Here is a 24,108-nt window from a genome sequence, read left to right on the forward strand (position 1 = left end):
AGGAACAGATAAGCGCTGCACGGAGCTCTCATCAAAACACCCTCATGATGTGCGGCAAATCACCTCTCTGATCGAGAGAAACTACGCCAGGGTGCTGAGCATGAGAAATGGTGACAGCCTTTCAACAGAAACATTAGCTTACTGCAGGGTTAGGTCAAGCATATGAGGGCAGTGACACCTACGCAGGGGCATCTGTCAAAGGCTTCTGTGTGGTCACTGAGAACACGGTGTCCAACCCTCCTGCACAAATAAGGCACCACACACACACACACACACACACACACACACACACACACACCTCATTCCTGACTCTTTTACCTCTAGAAAGGCAGAATGGAGCAAAAGGCCCCCTTTTATTTAGGCTTCCAAAGCAGGGTTTCCTGCCCTGGACCAGGAGCTGAGTTAATATAACAAGACACGATAGTGGAAGTTTCCACTGAGGTATCAAGATGCGACAGATAAGAAATTCCAAGGGAAGGAGCGGACAGACCATAACATGGAAATTTCTAAGAAGTCAATCTAGTTCTAGGGGCCATAACAAGGGCATAAACAGAACAGGGCAGTGGAAAAGACAATATGGTTAGAGGAAGAGTCCTTGAAAATGTTCCAGTTTCTACCACCCCAAAGTGGTGGGGACATGGTTGGTCTTTTGATTCAAGTTCAGAGAGGCAGGTTTTAAAGGCGGCTTCGGCCAGAATCCCAGGACAAGGGTGTAACATCTACCCAAGGGAACCAAATGTGAGCCGGGTTGTTCAGAATGTCAGAGTAAATGGCTTTGTCCCCTGCTCAACACAAGTAAGGGAACACAAAGAACTTGAGCACTAGAGGGCAGCCTGGGTGTCCCTTACAACAGATGAATGCAGGGACTGCAAAGCAGAAGCTGTGGAGGACGCTGCTGCAGGATCCTGGGAGTCCTGGACAGAGTCACGTAAGAAATCAATAAAAGGCTTTCTCCATCAGCCTGATATAGTATGGCTTCTTTCCCCGCTCCAGGCGTAGCATGTTCAGCTCATGCATGCCATGCTGGAGTAGACTATTCTTGGGAAGGTACCAAGAACCACTAATCAACAAAGCAAAACAGTGGTAGCCAGGCCCAGGCTACTGGTAATACAGCTACTGACGGTGCTGTAGTAGAATCGGGAGGTCACAAGATCCTCTTTCCGGTTTCCCACATTCCCAGCTACAAAGGGTCTTGAGAGATGCTGGAGTATACAGGATGGGTATGGTGTCTTTCTGAAAGAGCGCCTCTGTGAAGTAGTTATTTATGGTGAGGTGGGAATTTTCGCTGATGCAGCTGTTTGGGCTCACCTGCTGTCAAGATTCTGCTCTGCTCTGTGTACCCACACTGTATGAGAAGGTTTTCAGATGGACCTTGCCCCAGAGACTGGGTTGTATTAGGCAGCTCTCACTCTATTTTGAGGACAGATGACTCTTACTCGAGTGGGTACAAGAGCAACAACACCATGTGGCCAACAGCACCACTAATAACCAACTTACTCCTGGGAGTAGAGGGGGTACCACCCTATACATCTATCAGAATAAATGGAGACTCCAGGCATCCGTGGGCATGCTAAAATTCTATCGGGGCCAAAACAAACCTAAACACTTAACACACACACACAAAAGACAGACCAAAGAAAGAACTCCCTAACCTGGATGCCATAGGTGGATATTTAGCAGTGTGAATAACAATAACCCCAGTGACTTGTTATCTGACACCTGATGCGTGCATCAAGGCCACCAGGCAGCGACTCCAGACTGTCGATTCAGCTTGACTTGGGCCCCACTTTTGTCCCCACCTTCTTCCACTGCCACGCGCTCGTGCTCCTGTGAGACCTTCTGGCCTTGGTCCTTTACAATGTTAACTTCTGACGCCCAAACTGCTGCTGCCGCAGCTTCTCTGCATCTGGGTTTGGCTATTTTATCAACAGAGGCTTGTGCATTCCTATCAGTTTCCAAAGTTCCTTACACTCCCCGCCTCTTTAATCTTCAATAGTCTCTCTATAACCTACATAATTGCATGTACCGAGAGATATTTACTGTGTGATATGTACTGTGTGATGTGAGAATTAGTATTAGTACTCATCAAGACTGGAATTAAAGATTCAGTTTGCCTCATCGAAACCAACATACCCTGTGAATTTATTATTATTCAAGAAATTCTGCTACTGTAGAAAGACACAAATGTGTTGTCTGTTTCTGACACAGGACATTCAGGATAAACATGCTTCTGAAAGCAGTACCTCCCTTGTGTTCTGTAAATAAGCCCAATAAACTCACTAGTTTGCCATCTTGGATTCTGATGGAATTATATTTCATTTTTCTGTTGTTCCCAGGAAAAGTCAACACAACACAGTCCTTAGGTTCAGGTCAGCTGTGACAATACTGTGTTCTTCCTCCTATGGCGCCCAGAGAGACCCTAAGCCATGCATGTAGAAGAGCAGGTGGCCTTTCCTAGAGAGTACTACAATTTTCTAAATGAATGAGTACATGTATGTATTTATGTGCATGTGTTCATACATGTGTGCACGCATGTGTGTTACGGGTGAGGTAAGAACCTCACCTAGTCCCTTTAACAATTCCATAAGGCAGGTACGAACAATCTGACCAATAAGGAAACTGGCTCAGAGGCAAGTAGCTTGCCCAGAATCATACATGAAAGCAAGCAGAGTACTCAGATCATGTACTGAACCAAGCCCGAGAGCTAAGCCTAAACTGTTTTATTCTCTCAGCTGAGCAGGTCTGTGTAGAATGTGTGTCTGGAGCAGAGTGTGAAAGCAATGGACCACATGATTTTAGCTGTGTCTTCCAACAATGGGATTCTGATCCTACCACCTGTGGGTGGGAAGGTGGAGAAGGGGTCTATAGGAGCAAGCAAAGGAGACAGAAAAGAACCAGTGTCCTCTGCCTCTGGAGTGGCAGCTGGAAGGTGCTGGTCCCAGCAGGATATACAGGGACAGATTTAAGGTTTTCAGTATTAGTCATGTGCATAAATATGCAGTTCAGATAATGAACATAAAGTATTTAGCGGAACCCGGCATTAGGTAAATGGCAGTCATAACTGTCAAAACTTTGTAAAGCTGGAAAATCTCAATATATAATTTAAGGCAGCATGCTCAGCCACTGACATCACCGTCTGTTCCAGAAGCAGTCATGTTTACAATGGACACTCAATTTTGATAGGTGAGCCCACAGCATAGACTAATGCCAGAGACTAAACTAGCCAAATCTAAAACAGCCACGGTTAAGTCAAACAATGGTTTATCAGCTGGGCCCAATGCGAGAGTAAAGGAACACACAATCCCTCATGCATAGAAGTTGGCAGTCATCACAGAAGGTCTGCAGAGCCACTGAAGCTCGACCACTGCCTCCAGTTACCAACTGCTCTATGGTTCTTTGGGATGCAACAGACATCCAAGCCCGTGGTGAGGCCACCCATCTTGTCCTTGCCTATGCTCACTGCTGGTGGCCTGGATCAGGACACCAGACTTGAAACTAGTAGCAGTGTCACCAAGGTTATCTCCAAAATTTTCAACCTTTTGAGTTTGACTCCAAATTAGGAAAGTTCTAAATCAGACCACTTTAGTGCTCAGAGATTTTTGTCTGCCTGGTATCTTCTTTCCCTATCAGTTCTGTTGGGAAAACTCTTAAAAAAATTTTTTTCCCTCACAGGGAACCCACCACATTTGATACCGGTAGATTTGCCTTTGGTCATGGGACACACGAACAGTGTGTTCAAAGAGATACTGCTTGCTGTCTACTGCCCACTTTTAATCATGCTAATTCCAATAGGCTATCCAAACCAGGTCAGTCAAAATACCTCCAAGGTACTACTATTAGAACTACGGCCACAGAGTTACTCTTGTTAAGTTCTGCTGCGGGAATGGTGCTGGTGCTGGTGGCTCTGTCTGCCACCATGGTGCAGCTATGAGCGTGATACACGGATGAGGATGAAGCTGATGGAGGTAAGGTGGCAGGAGAACAGGAGAGAGAGAGCACGTACGATTGGATTCATGCTCTGGGAGTCCCTTAACACAGCTCTGCCGAAAGCTCACACAGGACAAACATGCCAGTCACGGAAGTCAGTGACCTGTGTAAGTTGGAGTCCTGCTGATTATGAACAGAATAACTAGAGCCAATAAACCTTACTGAAGGGAAAATAAAGTTCCAAAGTAAATTTCCTTCCACGAGTAGATCAGTCTCTGTGGAATTAGGGGCCCCTTTCTGGTACCAATCCTGACTGAAGTAAAATCACTTCTCTGAATGAAATTCTTACAGAATGTCTAGCTGTCAATGATCAATAACTTTAACATCACACCTTTGCCAGAGATAGGTACACTGGATGCAGTATTTTAAGGATATAAAAGAAAATGCACAAAAAACTCACCAATACAAAGAAAAAAATTTAAACATAGTCCATGTGAGAGCAGGGTGTGGTTGGCCACACCTATACCTGCACTCTGGCATGTGTGGGCTGAAGCAGTATTTCTGAGTCCCAGTTCAACTAGGGCTACACAGTGGGAGCCTGTCCCTAAAGAAAGATGGCTCTGCACATAGCTGGGAATGTTCCAGGCAACGTGTGTGGAAGCAGACAACACAGTGCCTGGCACACAGGTACCACCCAGTGAACAGCAGACCCTCCCTACTACCTACTATTCCTACTACTCCCTACCTACTACCGCTGATTCTGTTAGTAAACCATTCACTCCCGCCATGTCCACCCACTTCCCACCGTCTGTCCCTCTACTACTACTCTGTAGGTGACCTCCCTCTTCAACTACTGAGTAGTCAGAGGTCCATAGCAGCTAATGTCTTTCAGTTCTACTTTACAGTCTCCACAGCATTTTTACACACAATCGTTTTTATTTTATTTGTTTCCCCATTTCCAGTAAGCGTTGAGTTAAGCGGCACCCCCACTTTCCACACAAGGTGACTGCAGCTCGGGGAGGTGTCTTTTGGAAGGGAACTGCCAGAGCTGCTCCGAAGCCCAAGCTTCACCTACGTGTCTCGTTCTTGCATTGACCAGCGGCTGCCAGTTGTGAAGCGTCACTTGTAGTCTTCCCTAAGCCTGATGAATGAAAGCAACATGAACCTAGTGTGACTCTGATGACCTGGGATGCAGGGTGGTGTGAACGAGTGCTTGACTGGGCTGCTTTCTCATTAATTAAAGCATCTGTTGTACTTTCTGCTTGTGCTGTTGGACTACATGGAAGACATATGGAAATTCCTGCTTTCTGGTTAACTAAGCATCTGTTGTACTTTCTGCTTGTGCTGTTGGACTATATGGAAGACAGATGGAAATTTTTGCTTTCAAAAAAACTACCAAGCACCAGAAAGGGGAGAGTAGGCAGGGAAAAAAAAAAAGAGGGCACTACTTGCCTTGGGAGGAGGTTGGAGCGGGTGAGATCACAGATGGCTAAAATAAGGCAGGATTCAACTGACCCTTAAAAAAATAAAGCAAACCAAAACCAAAAACATACACACAACAACAACAACAACACCACAAGGAAAACAAAGGCTCTTAAGGTGGAAAAGGGGGAAGCAGAATGAAACAAGATACCTTACGTGATGGTGAACAGATTAGCCTAACAAAGTTAAAAGGCATAGGGGCTAGGGGAAATGGCCTGCTGTGCAAGCCTGATGACCTCTATTCAATCCTCAGCAACCATGTCAAACGCCACTGCCGTAGCATGTGCTTGTAATCCCAATGCTGGAGATGCAGGGGTAGTCAAGCCCCTGGGCTAGCTGACCAGTGAGGCTAGCCTAACTGTCCACCTACAAGTCCCAGTGAGGAGAAAAAAAACCAAAAAAACAAAAAACAAAACACAGGGTCAATGGTGCCTGAGAACTCATACCCATGGTTGACCTCTGGCTTGGACACAGAAACCACATACAAAGAAAAAAGAGATTAGTAAGAAGTGAGCAAGAAAGGACGGAATATAGAAACCAGGAATATAGAAACCAGAGAGAGATGCCTGGGCCAGTGTGATGGGGAGGGGAAGGAATGTTTTGTGCGCAGAGCAGGGACATCCTGAAGGACAGCTAATGTGGCATTGATCCATGGTTCAGGCATTACAAACACTTCAGCCAATACCCACGTGACTGCCAGAAACAAAGCCCCATTCACCTGGACTTTACTCATGAATAGTCTCAGTTCGAACCGGAAGAGTCATATAACTGAGCTGAGCCCCAAACATGCCCCACCCCCCATACAGAACTTGAAGATACATAAACAACTGCTATTTGAGGAGTAAATTTGGGGTGGCTTATTATAGAGCAAATGCTAACACCACAAACAGAATACAGCTGCAAGACCAGGAAGTGATACCAGATTAGTCCTCAGATGTTCAATTGAAAGAATTATTTCTACCACTGAGGTACTGTCAGTACAACAGTCAGGCACACTAGGGTTAGAGGGCAAAGAATACACATCTCTAAGATGACCTGGGGCTGGAGAGGCTCCATGGTTAAGAGTACTGGCTGCTCTTGCAAAGGGTCTGAGGACCCAGCTCAGTCCCGACACTCAGATGGTGGCTCACCACCATCAACAACTACAGTTCCAGAAGACACAATGCCCTCTTCTGGCCTCTGCAGCTGCCCTCATGGGCACATACCTCCCCTTAGACACACATGCACACACACAATGAAAAACAGTAAAAAGACATTAAAGAGAATACAGCCCCGTGTGTGCGGCTGTGCACCCACTTTCACGACAATATACTTCAAGGCAAATTCCTTAGCCAAGGAACGGTTTGTTGTTTACGACACTGTATGAAACAAGAACATCAGCACGGGCCTGGAACCAGTTTCATTGTACAGAAGTTTTTATTTGAATAGCTAGCATCTGGCATGCAGTCACAGATCTACTTCTTGCCTCAATTCTTAGCCAAAAACAAAACAAAAAACTTTTTTAAGGCATGGAAAATACATAAATCATTTAGAGGAAAAAAAAAACCAAAAACAAACATTCAGCCATGCTTAGGGATGCATTTGCCTTAAAGTGTGTCTAGCATTTCAAAAGGAACTTCATACAGTCACTCTGTGAATGCATGAGACCTTACCAATAAGGCTTTGTGTAGTCCAATGTCTCCAGGTTTTAAAGGGGGGTTGTGAGTCTGAAAGAGAATTAAACAGACATTCCAGCAGTGAATCATACGTGGAAATGATATGCTTTTATCCCAAGTGACTGTAATGCTGAGTATTTATTCTTTCAGTTAAAGATTAATGGAGCTTGTTCCTGGCTCCTACTAGAGGAGGGAGTGATTTTTTTGCCTACATACTTCAACTTCTTGAATAGAAGGCATTCTCTCCTCTGCTTCAGAGTGGCTGGAGGCCGAGGCCAGCATAACTATAAATGGTAGTGTTTTCATCCAAACTCTCCAAGTGAGCAGAAGCCTCCTCAGTTGTCACTCCTGCGCTGGTCCCACAACCCCCTTATGCTAGGATTAACACACTTGACGGACACGAGAAGGGATGTGCCAGGCTTTCTAATGGAGTCACCTGTGCCTGTAAATAACAACATTTTGCTTTACTGATAATGGCAAGCCCCAGGAGAAATCCAATACAAGCTATATCAAAAATAAAAAGAAATGGACAGAAGTTTTTATAAGAGATTTGAATGATTAAAAATACTATTGCAACATGAAGTCCACATAAAAATTAAAGATACTTTACATCTCCTCATTTAAGTAAACTTTATTTTGTATATTTGAAGTTACAGATGACATCATTTGATAATTATATAAACAGAAAAAATGGTCTCCACAGCAGTGCTGATTAACCTGTTACCCCATAGTTACTTCGTAACGAGAACAGCTCAAATCCTTCCTACAAATTACTCATCTGAGTCTGTGTTTACAGCTCCTACTTCCTCACCTTACATCTGCTTCTTTGCGCCCTTCGGCTTGCAGCTGTTCAATTCCTCCCCTGCTCTATTTTCAAAATTAAATCGTCAAGATTCAGTGCCTCTGAACTCAGAAAAGCCACAACGTGAGTCCATAAGAGCCAGTGGCTGCACACAGAACACAGCAGACTGAGAAAGATATTCTTGGCTTTCAGTGAAACCCAAGCTATAAAGCAAATCTACTGAAGTTGAATATGTGTGAGTGTGTGTATATACATACATCCATATAATATATCTATGTATATAATGTATGGATGTATTACGCAAATGCACGCATATATATGTGTATTATGCAAAGGAATGCACACCCATGCATACATGTGTTGAGATTAGTGGTTGATGTGAGATGTCTTCCTCTATCGCTCTCCATCCTTTTTATTAATTATTTTCTGTATATGAATGTTTTTACTATATTTATATATGTGTACCACAGCCTTCTCCTCAGGAGTAGCAAATGCTCTTTAACCTCTGGGCCAACTCTCCAGCTTCTTTACCATACTTTTTGAAATAAGCTCTCTTACCAAATCTTAAGCTGACCCTTTCAGCTAGACTGTCTGGCCAGCAAGCCCCTGGGGGTCCACTTATCTCTGCCCTACAAAACTAGGGTAACAGACTATACAAGTTCTTATGTGGTGCTGGCAACTGGAATTCAGGTCCTCAAGCTTATGCAGTCAGGACTTTTATCCAGAGACACATTTCTCCAGCTGCCAAAATAGAGCCAGCAGCCACTATTTCCTTCTTGAAATAATCCTTCTTGAAATAATTTTAGTAGAAATCGGTTGCAGCAAATATTACACAGCAACATTCAGGGGTCATCAGGACCTGCCCTTGCTCATTTTACCTCAACTAATCCTCAAGGTGACTTTACGTGGTCAAGTGTGTCTGTCACGGGGCAACTGAAGCACTGTGAGATGACATGTCTTATCTAAGGCTTGAAGAATGTGGCAGGGTCTGCCTCCAGAGTCCATGCTTGTAGCAAGTCACTCTCAATTAAATCCAAACATCTCAAAATAAAATGTACTTTTCATTTTTAACAACAATAACCAACTATCAAAATCAGCTCTCTTGATAATATGGCTAGACAATAACAGTAATAGCAAATGGGAGTTACTTTATGCTTGAAAATTAAAAACAATTTGAAATATGAAAACCACAAGCAGGCCTGGAATCAAGTAGAGTGCAATGAGTTTGGCATTTGTTTGGGTGAGGAGGAGGGAAGTGAGGGAGGGAATGGGGGAGATAATATGTGATCTAGAGAACACTTTGTCTCTGTCATCAGTCTCAAGGTCCATTACTTCCATCCTTCTCCAAGAAATCACAGCTATGTATCTACGCAGCTGTTTTACCAACAGCAGAGAGTTAAGGCAGAAAAAATACATCCTTTTATTAACGCATGGGTAGAAATCACATGCAGTGAAGAAACTTAGATTCACAGGATGAATTGGCTAGCTCACCCACGACCCCACAGAACCTGCAGGCTAAGGCTGCACCCGAGTCACACACTGGGCCCCAAATCTGCAAGAAAACTCACCCAACCTCCCATTTGTCTCATTCCTCCCATTCCCCATGGACATGCTATACTCGTCACATAGACCTCCCTGCCAACCAACCCAGCAATAACTGTGGTAACCACTGCAGCAGCATTTGTTCAGTTCAGCTGATCTGAGCACAGGAAACAGCACACAGAGTAAGAGCTGGTGTTTTGGGAGTCAGCTACCAATGCACCACAAGATTCTTTAATACTGTTAGTAATTCTGAGTCACCCTCTATGGGTGTCTAATGGGACATTTAGCAGGTAGTAAATAAGCATAACTAAGTCAGTAGCCTAAGGTCACAGGGCTTGTAGGTAACAGCATCAGGTGGTAAAGTCAGACAATCTGCTCCCAGAGTGTAGTAAGAAGGACAAAGTTTGTCCTCAGGGTTAGGGATAAACCTAACCTAATTATTTAGGGGTTGATTATAATTGATATAAAGTTGGCAGTTGGGGGTGAAATTTTGTAGGCTCAGGGATCTCTTTGAAAAAAAAGGGGGGGAATTGGATGGGATAATAGATTAGTGTGAACTCACACTAATAATAATAAGTGAGTGAATGCTTCTGAGCTATTATTTATAGTCAATTTACATTGGTTTAGATTCTTGTATATTGATACAAATTTAAATTATATTGAATATGTTCCTATTTTCATCCACCATATTTATATACCTAGGCAAAGTTATTTTTGTCATATTATATGCATGCATGCTTCTACCTCTGCTTAAAACATTTTTGTATATTGATAGGATATATTTATCATATTGCAATGTACATTTCTACCTCTAATCAAGATACTTATACATTGTTTACATTTTGAGGTCATTGTCCTCATTTGTTGCACAGTTGTTTACTGTTTAATCTTTTAATATGAAGTCTTAGTCTTTAAGTTATATAGGTATTAAGAATTATAGATCAGTAGTCATTTATATCTGTCATACTTACAGTTAGACTATTCAGGTTCTTTTAGATACATAGAGATTGTATTCTGCATAGACTGGTAATCTTCAACCACTTCAAAGAACTGTACAATATGGCATTTAAATAACTTAGGGTTCTACTGATATGAGACACAATTGCTCTTGGCAACACAGATCTATTCCTGAGAGAATCGTTGCGCACCAAAGACACTCCACTTGGAGCTGTTTTCTTCTTGGCAAAATTGGTCTTTGGGCAAGGAACTGCCCATGCCTCAACCACTGACAAGGTACATGATATCAGGAAGTGGATAAGCAGGACACAAGAAAAAAGACTGACTGTCAAATCTTGCCAAGAAAGGGTAAGACAGTTTTGAAAAATTTCCTGCTTCTGAAAATGGTCTGTCAGTTAGCCAAAGTTGGTTGCTTCAACATTGCAAATGAGACTTTGGGTGATTGCCCAAGTAGCCAGTTGTCTCTGTCATTTGTTGTACATTTTTGGAAGTTGCTTCATTGCACTTCCTGCTTACTCAAGTAATATTATTTCCCTTCTTGGATCTTCGATGGGGTTGAAGACTAGATAGCTGTAGTTACTTTCCTCTCATGACCTGGCTAAGTTATTTACTATACAAGACTTAAACTCATTAGGATAGGATAATTATTGAAACATTTATCACATGTTTCTTGCCTGATATATTTGTTCTTATTGTATATAATTTTGTATTAGGCTTAGAACTCTCTTATTTAAACAAAAAGGGAAGTACTGTAGGAATTCCTATAGCCAGTAGCCTTTAAGTTACCCACCCACTTGGGCGTGGCCTCTTATACTATTTATACTGATGTAAAGTATGTTTCTGGCCTCTTTTCCAGCTGCAGGATTCGGTTGCTGTTCTCTATTCCAGTAGAGGATATTGATTTGTGAGTCTACCCCTAATAAATAACCCTCGATTATTCTCAATTCTGAGCTAGTGTAGGATTTCTTTTAAGCGTCCATCATCACCAGAGCCTGTGCTCTAACAGCCTCACTGTAGCTCCACCCACGAGATTCCATGGCCCTCCTCTCACTACCTTTACACCTACTGCCATAGGGAGCTCTTAGGTTTTAGATGGTGATGTGGTGGTCTCCCTGAAGAATTTTACAGAATCCTAGAAAGTTAAGAACCACCTTTATACCACAATTTTGTGTCTCCAAGACCATCATAAGAACGTTCAGTATATAGCAGATGCTCAATAAAGACAGCACTGCAGGGATAGAACACAGGAACACATTAAAAGCATACAGAGTGACTGGAGAGCTACTTAACGAAGCACACTTTGCCTTTATCTTTTCATTGCAGCCATTACCAAGGCAGCAATACCTCCTAGGCCAAGTCAGTACGTGAGGGAACAGAAACAACTAGAGTGTCAATGACGTAAGCATATCTCTAAGACATCCATCGGTTTGATTCTACTTTGCATATGGAACATGTGTGTATGCATGTGTCTAGGCCAAAGAGCAGCTTGGTGTTCTTCCTCCAGCATTGTTGTCTACCTATTTTTGAGACAGTCTCTCTCTGACCTAGAACTCTGAATGAAGGCCAGGTGGCTATCCACCAGAGCCTTGCTGTTATTCTCTATGCAGCACTTGGATTACTGTGTGTTACTATAGGCAACTTTTGTACATGCATGCTTGACCTCAGTCCTCACTTTACGGACTGAACTATCTATGGACTGAACTATCTCCCTGGCCCTACATACGGGTCTTCTGTGGAAAGTATGCCTAAATAGCATACAACGGTTTTAGCTGGAGAAAAGAGAATCAAAATGAAAAGTCTTCTTGCTTGCTAGGAAATGGCCCAGAGTTCTACAGCATCTTTCTAAACTCCTCCTGGATGATCACACAAAACAACTTTGTATTAGGACATGGTCCTTCCTCTTCAGGATCAGAGACATGCAAAGACCTCCAGGAGAAGGAGCTTCTTCTAGCTTATCCCAAAGACTGCACCAGTGCATCATTCAAACAAATGCAGTTAGCTGTGATGCCCATTCCAAGGAGGGACATCATGCACTCCCTACTCATGTATATGAGTATCAATGGCATCTGGCACTTGGGACCAAATCATGCACGTGTATTTTGATTTTTGCTATCTCAACTCTTTACTGGCAGGTTTATAAAGCAAATACTGTGCTGGGCCTAGCTGGAGGCACCAGGAATGCAGCGGAGAATCAGGGAAGTGGTGCTGATGAGCTAAATGGTGTTTCTGACCCAAGGCCTGTAGAGGGTAATACTATGCAAACAAAGTAAGAAGTCAGTCCCAAGCAAGGGTGGCTCTAAGCGTTTGAGAAGAGCGGAGAGTGTCATGACTACTGGAGAGGTCAGCTACTTCTCTTTTGTAGCCATATGGTGACATCTAGAAACAACAGTGGGCAAAAGGCGACCAATTCTGAGGCCAGTTGGCTGCTCAGGTGAGAAATGGGGGTGCCCTGATGGTGACAGCAGGGACAGAAGTGGAGAGACTCTGAAGGTAAAATGACTAGGTCTAGATGATGATGGAGATGGGGCCGTCTATCCTAGGAAACACATGTCCCTAGGGTGGTGAACCGGCCCACTGTAATCAAAGGTGTTACCACCTCTGCCTCCATCTCAAGATGGGAGCCTCGCGGACAGACCTGACTTAAGCTGGCCATTGAAAGTACCTTTTCTAGAGAGACACCATCCTTAATATGTAGACTAAAAGTCTATTTTTTAAAGTACTTATTTTCTATGTGAGTGTTTTACCTGCATGTTTGTATGTGTACCACATGCACGTCTGGGGCCTGCAGAGGTAGAAAGGGGCTCCTAGAATTGAAGATGGCTGTGAGAGCCACCATGCAGATACCAGGAAGGAGACCTAGGTCCTCTGACTCATGGGGGTAGGGCCATCCACTGAAGTGTGCTGACCTACCAGGAGCTGGCACACCATTATGGAAAACTGACTCTTCCTCTCTCAGAAGCTGTCAACTAACTGTTGGTATCTTCTCAGTTAGGGGTAGGGCTTGTGAGCCCCTCTCCACTATCAGAGCTTTTATTAACACACCACCAACTGTTCTCGAGATCTGCTCCCTAAGCAATTTTGGGGATTTATGCATATATGTACATGTGTGTGCCCGTGTTTCTTTATGTGTACCATATGCACACAGGAGCCTACGGAGGTCGCTAAAACATGTCCAATTCCTGGACTTGGAGTTACAGACAGCAGTGGGCTGCCCACAAGGGTGCTGGAAACAGGACTCCTATCCTCTCCAAGAACAGTAAGCACTGTTAACCACTGAACCATCTCTCCAGCACTAATTCCTAAAATCTTAATGTTTTATAAACAAAATGGCACTGTTGATGTTGTTCTGTTTTTTCTAACATAATTAATAAAGACAAATATTTTCCATTTATTCATGATTTGTTACAATGAAAATACTCTTTGTTCACCCATATACTAGTTTATTGTTTTTCTTATATCTATGAATGTCTTCTTTACAATTAATTCCTGATCAACAACTAATATAGATACACACATATACTGCTACACATACATCCCTTGCAACAAATGCCATCTTGTTCTTTTTTGTTGCTTTTTGAAACAGGGTTTCATTATGCAGCTGCTGTGGACCTATAACTCACGATGTCAACCAGACTGGTCTTGCACTCACAGAAATCTGCCTGCCTCTGTATCTGCATCCCCAAGTGCTGGGATTAAAGGCATCAACACCATGCTAGCAGCATCTGTAACCCTGAGGTAGCTTTTCTCAGCTATGACATTTAGTAAATATGCAACAGTCATATTTGTTTAAGCCTCAGAAACTATGATGTTGCTTCTTGGTAAAATGGTTTTATTGTTTTTCAAAGTCTATTTCCATCCACTTTGAACTTTATAGTTAGTCTTTGAGGAAACTTCTGGGTATAACAATTACTACCGAGTACCATGGGAAACTGAGATGGGAAGACTACAGGAGACATGGTCGGGTCCCTGAGTCCAGTCAGCTATAGACCAGACTCTGGATCTCTCAGGAAAGAAACTTTGTGAGGCTAAAATGTGTAGGTTTTTTGTGTGTGTGTGTGTGTATGTGTGTTATTGTTGTTGTTTGTTTTTTTTTTTAAACTCTTTGGAGGTCAGCCATCCAGCTCCCAAATAAATATACAGAGACTTATTCTTACTTATGAATGCCTGGCCTTAGCTTGGCTAGTTTTTTTTTGTTTTTGTTTTTGTTTTTTTCCCCAGCTTTCTAACTTAAATTATCCTGTTTGTCTTTATCTGTGTTTTGCCTCTGGGCTTTTAACCTTTCATTAGTCTATGCATCTTTCTTTGCTTTTTACTCCATTGTAGGCCCATATTTCATATAAGATATTTGCAGCCAGGTTCTCTGGCCATGCTTAGTTTCCAAGGGCAGCTGCTATCCTGCCAGATACCCGTAGCCACCTAACAAAAGACTCAGGATGGCCTTCTTCTTCTCTTTGTTATTATGTAGATCGCCTGGGAAGAAGTGTTGATTCCAACCTGGTGACTAAGTTGCAGGTGTGATGGTATTCCCTATACTCCCGCAGGAAAGAGAATATTAATGAGTTTCCACCTTGGTTTACCTGGGGGGGGGGGATAAAAGGTTTAAAGAATAAACACGGATAGATCTTCAGGAATGAATGAAGCCTGAGATGCCCTTCCGATATTGCTGTGTGAACTGTGTCTCATTATTTCCCATGCCTCCATATCGGTCCAGTTTTTATGTTGGGGCTTCGGACCCCGACACTCCATGCCTGGCTGTGTGGCTGGGTGGCTGGCCCCTGCAATCCTTCCCTCCTCCTCTCCCTCCTGGCTCTCCTCTCTCAAGCCTAAATTTTCCCTCCTATTTATTCTATCTGCTGGCCAGCCCCACCTATTTCTACTCTCCTGCCAAGTTATTGGCTGTTTAGCTTTTAGACCAATCAGGTATTTAAGACAGGCAAAATAACACAGCTTTACAGAGTTAAACAAATGCAACATAAAAGAATACAACACATCTTTGTATCATTAAACATTTCACAGCATAAATGAATACAATACATCTTAAACTAATATTCCACAATAAAAATGAGGTGAATTGTGTGCAACATCATACCCTCTTAGGCTCTAAACCCTGACTCCTATACCCCACCCCACACACAGATATTTATGTCACTCTGCCACGTTGGGTTGTTGGCTTTTTTGTTGTGTATTTTCATAAAGTCTCAGCACTGATTCTCTAGCATTTTCTACTGGAAAGCACTACACAAAGCATCAGGGAACTACCTGCTGCACTGGAGGCTCTCCAGAAATGACAAGACCTGAGCTAGCGAGAGCTCACTGACTCCAGACTGACAGTGGGGGAGCCTGCATAGGCCCAAACTAGGCCCTCTGAATGTGGGTGACAGTTGTGTGGCTGGGGCAGTCTGTGGGGCCCCTGGCAGTGGGATCAGGATTTATTTCTAGTGCTTGAATTGGCTTTTGGAGCCCATTCTCTTGGGAGGGATACCTTGCTCAGCCTAGATATAGAGTGGAGGGCCTTGATCCTACCTCAAAGTGCCAGACGTTATTGACTCCCCATGGGAAACCTGACCCTCTCTGAGGAGTGGAAGGTGTGGGACAGTGAGAGGAAGGAAAGAGAACTGGGATTGGTAGGTAAAATGAGGAAAGACTGTTTTAAAAAAATACAAATTACAAAAAGAAATGTCAGCAAACATAGAACGTCTACCAAAACGATTATTATCCTAACCCAGGCTTTTACAAAGTTAATAGTTTAAATAACTTAGACAGAATCTGGGTTTTGCTCTATTTTATTTGTCTAGAGTCAGGGTCTCACTATGTAGCTCTGGCTAGTCTAGAACTGGCAGCGAACTTACTGTCTCCACCTCCCAAGTGCTGGAATTACAGGGGTGGCCCCGCCACACCTGGCATGAGCATCAGTTTCTCACAATGGTTCCTCATTCTCTGTGCAGTGGAACCGCTCCACCCCCTGAAGATCTACAACTTTTCCCTCTATCAACCGTAATTCACAACACATTGCACTTAAACTGGAGGGGAGGGACTTAAGGCTCGACTGTTTCTATGGTTCTACTTCCCCACTGTCTAGCACCTTGCTCTGTGCGTAAGAATTTTAACTCAGTGTTTTACAAAGACGGAAAAGAAAGTTATACAGTTACGTGCAATGGTTAACAGAAAGAGCAGAGTTTAGTTAAAGGAGAAACGTTAAGTATAGGTTACATTAACCGTATGTTCTTTGCTACATCACAAACAAGCTCCTATAATGAGATAACTCTGAAATATCCTCAGGCCCAAAGTCTGCACGAGCTAAACAATACTAAGTTCAATGAAATGTGTGCCAAGATATTTACAACCTGGCCCCAACCTGTGCCTTTCTGTGAATATATCTATTGTACTTTCATGTGCAATTTAGATCCAACCCGTTCTTCAAAAGTCCAGTATGTGTGTGTTTGCACATCCCACAACTACTAAAGTCTTGGTTAGTATTTGGAAAGAACTCACAGAAATAGGAACATCTGTTTCCTAACACAGCAGAATTCACGGGAAGCAATGACCATTAACTGACAAGAAAACAAAAGAATCTGGAACAATCTATGAAAGGAAAACATTTAAAATTCACAACCGAACAGAGCAGAGTCTGCACGTCATTTCATCTTCAGAACTGGGGGGATGATGTCACATCTCATGAAGTATTTGTCACCACAGAATGTAATTAGTCTGTGCACATACAGATAAAGATTGCACCCACCGCAATAACAGGCTCTCAGGTTCTACACCCGCCCAGATTGTATCCATGTCACTCTGGCAGGCTTGGTTGGTTGTGTGCATTTTCATAAAATCTCCAGTGCTTTATAAGCCAAACTGAAAACCCAACTGAACCGGATGGTAGCCCCTGATAGAGAAGACGAGTCCTTCTGAGAGAAGATCTAGTGTTATCCACTCCCAAGGAGAAGGGGAAGGAGAATAACAGACACACTGTAGAGGCAGAAGGTTTGTAGCTTGTTGGTTCTCCCGCCATCTGGCTTCTTCTAAGCATATCTGTTATCTGTATATGCCTGGCAGAAAAATGTTGGGAATATAAGACAGAGTAAACCTCCAAGCCTTCTCCGTGAGAAGCTTCAGAAAATCACATGGATACCCAAATAGGACCCTGTCACATGACAGCAGGGATGGTTTCACTCTTACTGCAGCAAGCACAAGATGCTTTCTCAGGTCAGTAGAGTGCCTGTACCAGTCCAAAATGGAGTGATGAGTGACCAGGGCTAATGAGAAGAGGAAAGTTGCTCTTAGGAACTCCTGGGGCTGCAAAGAGATTACTGTGAGGAGTCAGGATGAGAAAGATGTCTTACTACCTAAGAAACACTAGTCAGGCAGAACCTAAATTGAGTGAACTATAGTGCAAACTTTGCAGGAATGGAATAACCCACAATCTCTAGCATCCTCACTTTGAAACCTTATTAAAGACAATGGTCATCAAGGAAACCACTAACAGCCAGGTACTCAACCCAATTGCTTGGGTAGATTGGTCTCTGCATAAGATGGAGGATATACTTAAGCTGTAGGTACAGGGCAGCAGAACTATTCAAGAATATTCCTTTCTATACAACAGGGTAGTGAGTAAAATGTACAACAGGTTAAATGACTTTCCAGAAGGAGATGCAGAAAGCTTTTATGACATTAAATGCCAACGGCCTGCTATTAAATCCTAATTCCAATGCATCAACCCAGGAAGCCTAGTAAATGCCATCTAGCTCCACTTCTCTGGGAACAAGAGAGAATGAATAGGAATGTGAGCCTCGATGCTGCTCTCTGAGAAAAAGCAATGCTAGCCAACCTAGTTCTTAATTAAACAGTGTGAAAGTACAACACACTTAAAAATAATTAGTTAAGAAAACCTAAAGCTTCCAGTTTTACTGGAGTTCTCTAGGCAATGCAAGTTGTGCTGAAAATAATCATTCTGTTCACATGGCTTAATTCTCCCCTTTGAAATTTTTTTGGAGACAGTGTCTTGCTATGTAACAGCCCAGGCTGACCTCAAGTTTACTGCAATCCTCCTGCCTCACCCTTTTAGGGGGCTAGATCATAGGCATAAACGACCACACAGTGCCACTTCTGGCTCCTTTCATATTGCCTCATCTCCAATAATGCAAGTACTTTACCCACTGAAGCATCTTCCACCTCCCACATGTATACTTTAACTGGCCAGAAATATTTTCTATGGAACTGGATTTTGTTAGTACCATACGAGCATTTCTCATTTTCCAAAAGTAACTAAAAATAAATAAACCAATTTCAATGATAAATAATGCCATCTTGACCTGCAGAACAACCACATGAGTTGAATGTAAAACATCACGGCTATACTCTAAATTTTTGGTAGGCAATTGGTGTTCTTTAGTCTTGGATCTCTTAAGGCCTTAAAGCTTTGCTACTTTAAACACTACATTCCCGTTTGTCTTATCTGTGGTTAGTAGCAGTTTCTCCCAGTTATTTCTGAATACTGTTGGCTCTGACCTTAGTGCCAAGTGGGTTGCACCACGACTCTTGTTGCATGGTTCTATAACGTTTGGGGCCAAGAGCCACTAGAAGGCTGTAGACCACTAAGACAACTCCAGGGAGGAGGGGTCCTAGAAACAAGTACAAACCATTCTCAAGTGTCTCCAATCCTTCGGGGTTCGGGCTACTTGGCTGAATGGGTGCCTTTCAGAGGGATAATGTTTACCTTGATGAATGAGTCCCCCTGACAGGACACACTAAGGAGGCAGTGTCAGCTCTAGTGGACACCCATTTTACTTTGGCATCTCCCCAGGGTGGGAGAGAAGGGGACCCCACAGAGCCCACTCTCGCCCAACAATTTCACTCCTCCTTTGGTTGCCTTCCTAACAAGCTTCGGTCAGCTTTAGCAAGTCTTTCCTTGCCACATCTTTTCTTTTTCAAATTGGTTTTCTTTTTTTTACATTTTATTTATTACAGTTGTGTGTGTGTTGGGGGCTATGCCTCAGTGTGCCTACGGAACTCAGGTGGTCAGACTTGCTCAGTAAGTACTATACTTGGTGAACCATCTCACCAGCTGACCTTCCCTCTCCTTTATGAGTGTTGTAAGACAGGGTCTTTATGGTTCAGGACTGCCTAGAACATGAAGTACTCCTGACTGCTGTCCTGAGTGCTGGGAATACAGGTGCATAACAGCCAACTGGTTCATCTTTTCCTCTTTTTTTTAATGGTTTATGTTTTATTTTATGTGCATTAGTGTTTTGCCTGTATGTATATCTGTGTGAGGGTTTTAGATCACATGGAACCAGAGTTACAGACAGCTGTGAGCTGCCAAATGGGTGCTGGGGATTGAACCTGGGTCCTCTGGAAAAGCAGCCAGAGCTCTTACCACTGAGCCATCTCTCCAGTCCCTGACCTCTGAAGCATAATCTTTCTGGAGATTTTTAAATGAGATTTTTAGATTCTTTCATTAAAAATAAGGTATTCTTTTTAAAAATTATTATTGCACTTATTTATTGTGGTAGGGGAGGTAAAGTCAGGGCCATAGCATCCGTGTGGAGGTCAGGGGACACCTTGAGGGAGTAGGTTCTACCCTTCTACCACATACGTCCTGGGACTCAAACTCAGGTTGGATGTGGCAGCAAGTGTCTTGATTCACTTAGACAGTTGGATGGCCCCCAAACAAGATATTCTTAATTTTGAACCACTTGAGAATTCACAGCACGGGATCTGATCAAAACTACATATAACATAAATTAAAAACACTAATTTTTCTTTCCTGTGACTTCCTCAATAAATACAATGTAACAAATCATGCATGCGTCTTGGACTTTTATTTGGACATGAAGTTTCTTTGATGCTTAAATTGTCCTGTTTGGGATATGGTACCCTTGCTCACTATTGGTCCTGTCTGTGATGCAGTACCCTTTCTCACCACTGGTCCTATCGGTGATGAGGTACCCCCTGTCACCATTGGTTCTGTCTGTAATGAGGTACCCCCACTCTCCCTTTGGTCCTGTCTATCATATGGTTACCCCCTCTCATTGTGGGTCCTGTCTGGGATGTGGTTCCCCCTCTCACTGTGGGTCCTGTCTGGGATGTGGTTCCCCTTCTCACTGCCAGTCCTGTCTGGGATGTGGTTCCCCCTCTCATTGTTGGTCCTGTCTGGGATGTGGTTCCCCTTCTCACTGCCAGTCCTGTCTGTGATGATGTGGTTCCCCCTCTCACATCCAGGCCTGTCCGGGATGTATTGGTCCTGTCTGGGATAGGGTACCCTGTCACCATTGCTCCTGTCTGTGATATGGTTATCCCCTCTCAATCTCAGTTCTGTCTGGGATGTAGTACCATTGGTTCTGTCTGTGATATGTATGCTCTTTAACCATTTAGGAATTTAAGTTTTTAGGTAGCTTGTCCAAAGAAAACAGTAAATATGGATTTTAAGAGAAGCCTGTTGTTATTCAAGCTAGTATCCTGCAAAACCGCTCCTTCCTTTAAAATTACACATCTGGATTCCTGGACTGTGGGTGCAGTTTACCTCTGGACTGAATTCTGGGGTCTCTGCTACTTGGGCTATGCAAGTGGCTTCCCCCGTCTCTGAACACCCAGCAGGCAGAGCCAACATAAACCAAGGGTTGGTGACTTTTTCAGCGACCCTCACATTCCTACACTCTTCTGCAAAGCTTCACCGCGAACATTCTTCCTGTCTCGGCCACCAGCCTACCCAAATGCTGTTTGACATTTTCTCACTGCGCTTGGCGGGTAATTAACCTGTTCATAGTCCTTTGGCCAGTTTTGATACAGAGTTTCTGGCAGGAATCAGGCTTAAAGCATTGCAGATGGCTAACATTAACCTCCAAATATTTCCCTATTTGAATTCTTTAATTCCTCTATTCTTTTACCACCCAGAAAGGAAGGAGGGGAGCATTCCAGGCTCAGGGAATGCCATGGGAGGGGGATGGAAAGAATACTGAGAGTTGGAAGATGGAGGAGCTCTGGGAAACGCTGTCGTCTGGGCATGCCATCGCTGCTACATTCCTGACCTCACAGCAGCTGTGATTCCCTGCTCATGAGCTGCACAAGACGGGGTCCACCATCAGTCATGAAGCTCCACTGTGCCCTGTGGAGCTAATGGTGGTTAAAGGTTACTGGGAAAGCACAAGCCATTTTCTTGAGTGTTTCACCACTGGTAACTTGTCCATGGTTGGTAAATAACCCTCCAGCCATGATTACTTAAGCAACCCTAATTAAACACGGTGAGTGATGAGCACATGCTACGACATGAAAGTAAGGGAAGACCAGCAGGAGAGGACATAAGGAGGTAAGAGAGGGTAATGGAGGCGGTGAATGTGGTCAAAATAATCCATGTATAGGTCAATGTGAAAGAATAAGCAAAAAGAAAAACATTAAAGTCAGGTTGGGACTGGCGAGTTGGCTGGTAACCATGCTTGCAGAGGAACAGAGTTTGGTTCTCAGCACTTAAGTTAAATGATTCAGAATCACATGTAACTCCAGCTCAGGGAGGTCCAATGCTCTCTTCTGACTGTTGTGGAAAAACATGAACACATTAAAAAGTATTTTTAAAAACTTTAAAAAAAAAAGGCATGCGTGATAAAAGCCCTCATATACTCAACAGAGACATCTTCACCATGTGTTCCTTCTACCCTCACAACTAAGAGAACCCCAAAGCCACTCTTCAGGACTTAGAACACCCGAATCCCTTAACATGGGCATCAGAAGCTCACAAATAAATCCTGTCCAGTGAACACTAATCTTTGGTCTTTTTTTTCCTCCACTGATTTATGAGCAGTGCCACTACTGGTCACTCAGCAGACAGTTCCCAATGTGTCCTGTGGACAGACCCTGGGTTCCTGTGTAGGATGCAGGGAGCTCTGGAGAGGTGGCCAAGCTGAGGTCAATTCAATGACACCTGAGGGGAAACCTGAGGAGGATGCAGGGAAGGAATCTATTTCCTCAGCAAAAAAAAAAAAAAAAAAAAAAAAAAAAATGGATGGCAGCATATGGACTGGTTCTTGGAAATGGTTGGAAGGCTGTGCCAGCCATTCGGTGACTATGAGAAATGAAAAATTAAAAAGCGATACAACCAAGGGGGTGACTCGGTGGGCTGAGACAAGCACAGACCTTTAACGACAAACAGAACAGCTGCTTCCTCCATGACACATCCCCTGGCTGTTTAGGGTCATGGCCGGTCAGTTTGCTTTTCTGATATGTTCGTCCTAATGGTCATGTAAGAGGTTTACAGATTCTTAATTAACATTTGCTTAGCAAACTTGCAGCTGACAGCCCACTCTGGATGTGTTTATGTCATCTCACACAGAAGCCCTTGGGCTTCCTCCATCTAGAGCAGCTGCTCCATTCATCAATGGAACCATCTACCCACCAATCAGTGTTGTCTCCTTTCAGGCTCTTCTGCCAACAGCTAACGGCTGAGTCAGTACTTGATAAAGGACACTGCATTAGGCACAAGTGAGACAAGCCACGTCAGGGGCATAAAACAATTACACCCATTTTAGAGACAAAGACACCGACGTTCTCGGTGTCTAAACGTTTTTCTACATTAAAAATCTGTATGCATCCTTGCTGGGATTCAAATCTACAGCATCTGAACACATAAGTCTCCTGCTTTTCACTATGCTTCAAATGTGAGCCGCTGCTTCGCTTGCCTAACTTACATTGAACAAGAGACTGTACTGCTTTTGACATTCTACAATCTTGACTGCCCACAGCTACTTCAATTACAAGCTGTATCTCATCACTTCTGGACATGTGGTGCATTTAGAACACAGGCTTCCTTTCACCTGGCCTTCAGACCAACCCAAACCTACAGAATAGCAGTGTTGCCCTGGTGACAGCTAGGGATAACAGCTTCATCTCGTGCTCCTGTGGGGCTCTTTTTTACCTTGCTCACTATTCTGTGGGATACTTCCTGGGCGCATGGTGGTTCTCCTAGATCTTCACACATCAGATGCCTAAGTATATGAGGAGAAAATTAAGAGTCTTGAGACTCTTAAAGCAATGATCTGATAAGATTTCTAATGTGTTGGCAGAATCCTGTTCCAGAAGGTGTTTATAAAGTTGCTGACTAAGATCTCTGTGCACGATGTATACAGCAAGTGTGTCCTAATGTGAAACCCCAGAACCACCCACATATCCAGTACCCAGATGAAAAACTAAACCGACAGTCACTTACCATGGCAGGATTTATTTTACTGCCATTAAAAGAAGAATTTGGAGCATCAGGACATAGGAAAAGGGTAATATACAGAAGAGTAAATATGAGGAAAGACTAACAGACACACACAGGCTCCCATCTACATGAAATGTGAATCCGGACTTATAAGAACACTTCAGTGTACAATGCAAGTTTAGAATGTAATATAATAATGGAAACTGGTTCTTCTTTCTACTGCTTATCTTTAGAGTCATTATATTATCAGTGCTGCAAATTCTTACGAACTGTATGCTCATAGTTAAATGTTTGACCAATCTTGAAAAGACGTGTCTTTGTGTGCATGATGAATGTTCTCTTTTTTTCTTCTTCTTTTGTTCAGAGTGCTTTCTTGACAAAAGACATCCATTTACAGACAGACTAACCATGTTAAATTGTTTCTAATAGCCAAAGGCTCACCAGAAAGAACACTATACGGAAGCCCATACGTTACTGCACTCCAGATGCAGACAGCCTACTCCACAGCTCTGCCTTGCTGAGCTGGCACACCCAGGATGCTCTCTGCCAGTGAT

At 43.3% G+C, this 24,108-nt stretch overlaps 1 protein-coding gene across 5 annotated transcripts in view; it reads right to left on the bottom strand.

Annotated features, from left to right (window-relative positions):
• The window catches only part of Gng12 (G protein subunit gamma 12), a 109,764-nt gene that overhangs the window by 53,412 nt on the left and 32,244 nt on the right, over window positions 1–24,108 (bottom strand). For 3 of the 5 annotated variants that reach the window (XM_085690726.2, XM_085690728.2, XM_085690727.2), the window contains one exon: window positions 7,062–7,115. The exons of the other annotated variants lie outside the window; for them this stretch is intronic. The gene's annotated coding sequence lies outside the window, so the exon portion shown is untranslated. The remainder of the gene's footprint in view (window positions 1–7,061; window positions 7,116–24,108) is intronic. 5 annotated transcript variants of the gene reach the window in all.

Source organism: Myodes glareolus, chromosome 6 (genome assembly GCF_982192425.1).
Source record: "Myodes glareolus chromosome 6, mMyoGla1.1, whole genome shotgun sequence".
Classification (NCBI taxonomy): Eukaryota; Metazoa; Chordata; class Mammalia; order Rodentia; family Cricetidae; genus Myodes; species Myodes glareolus.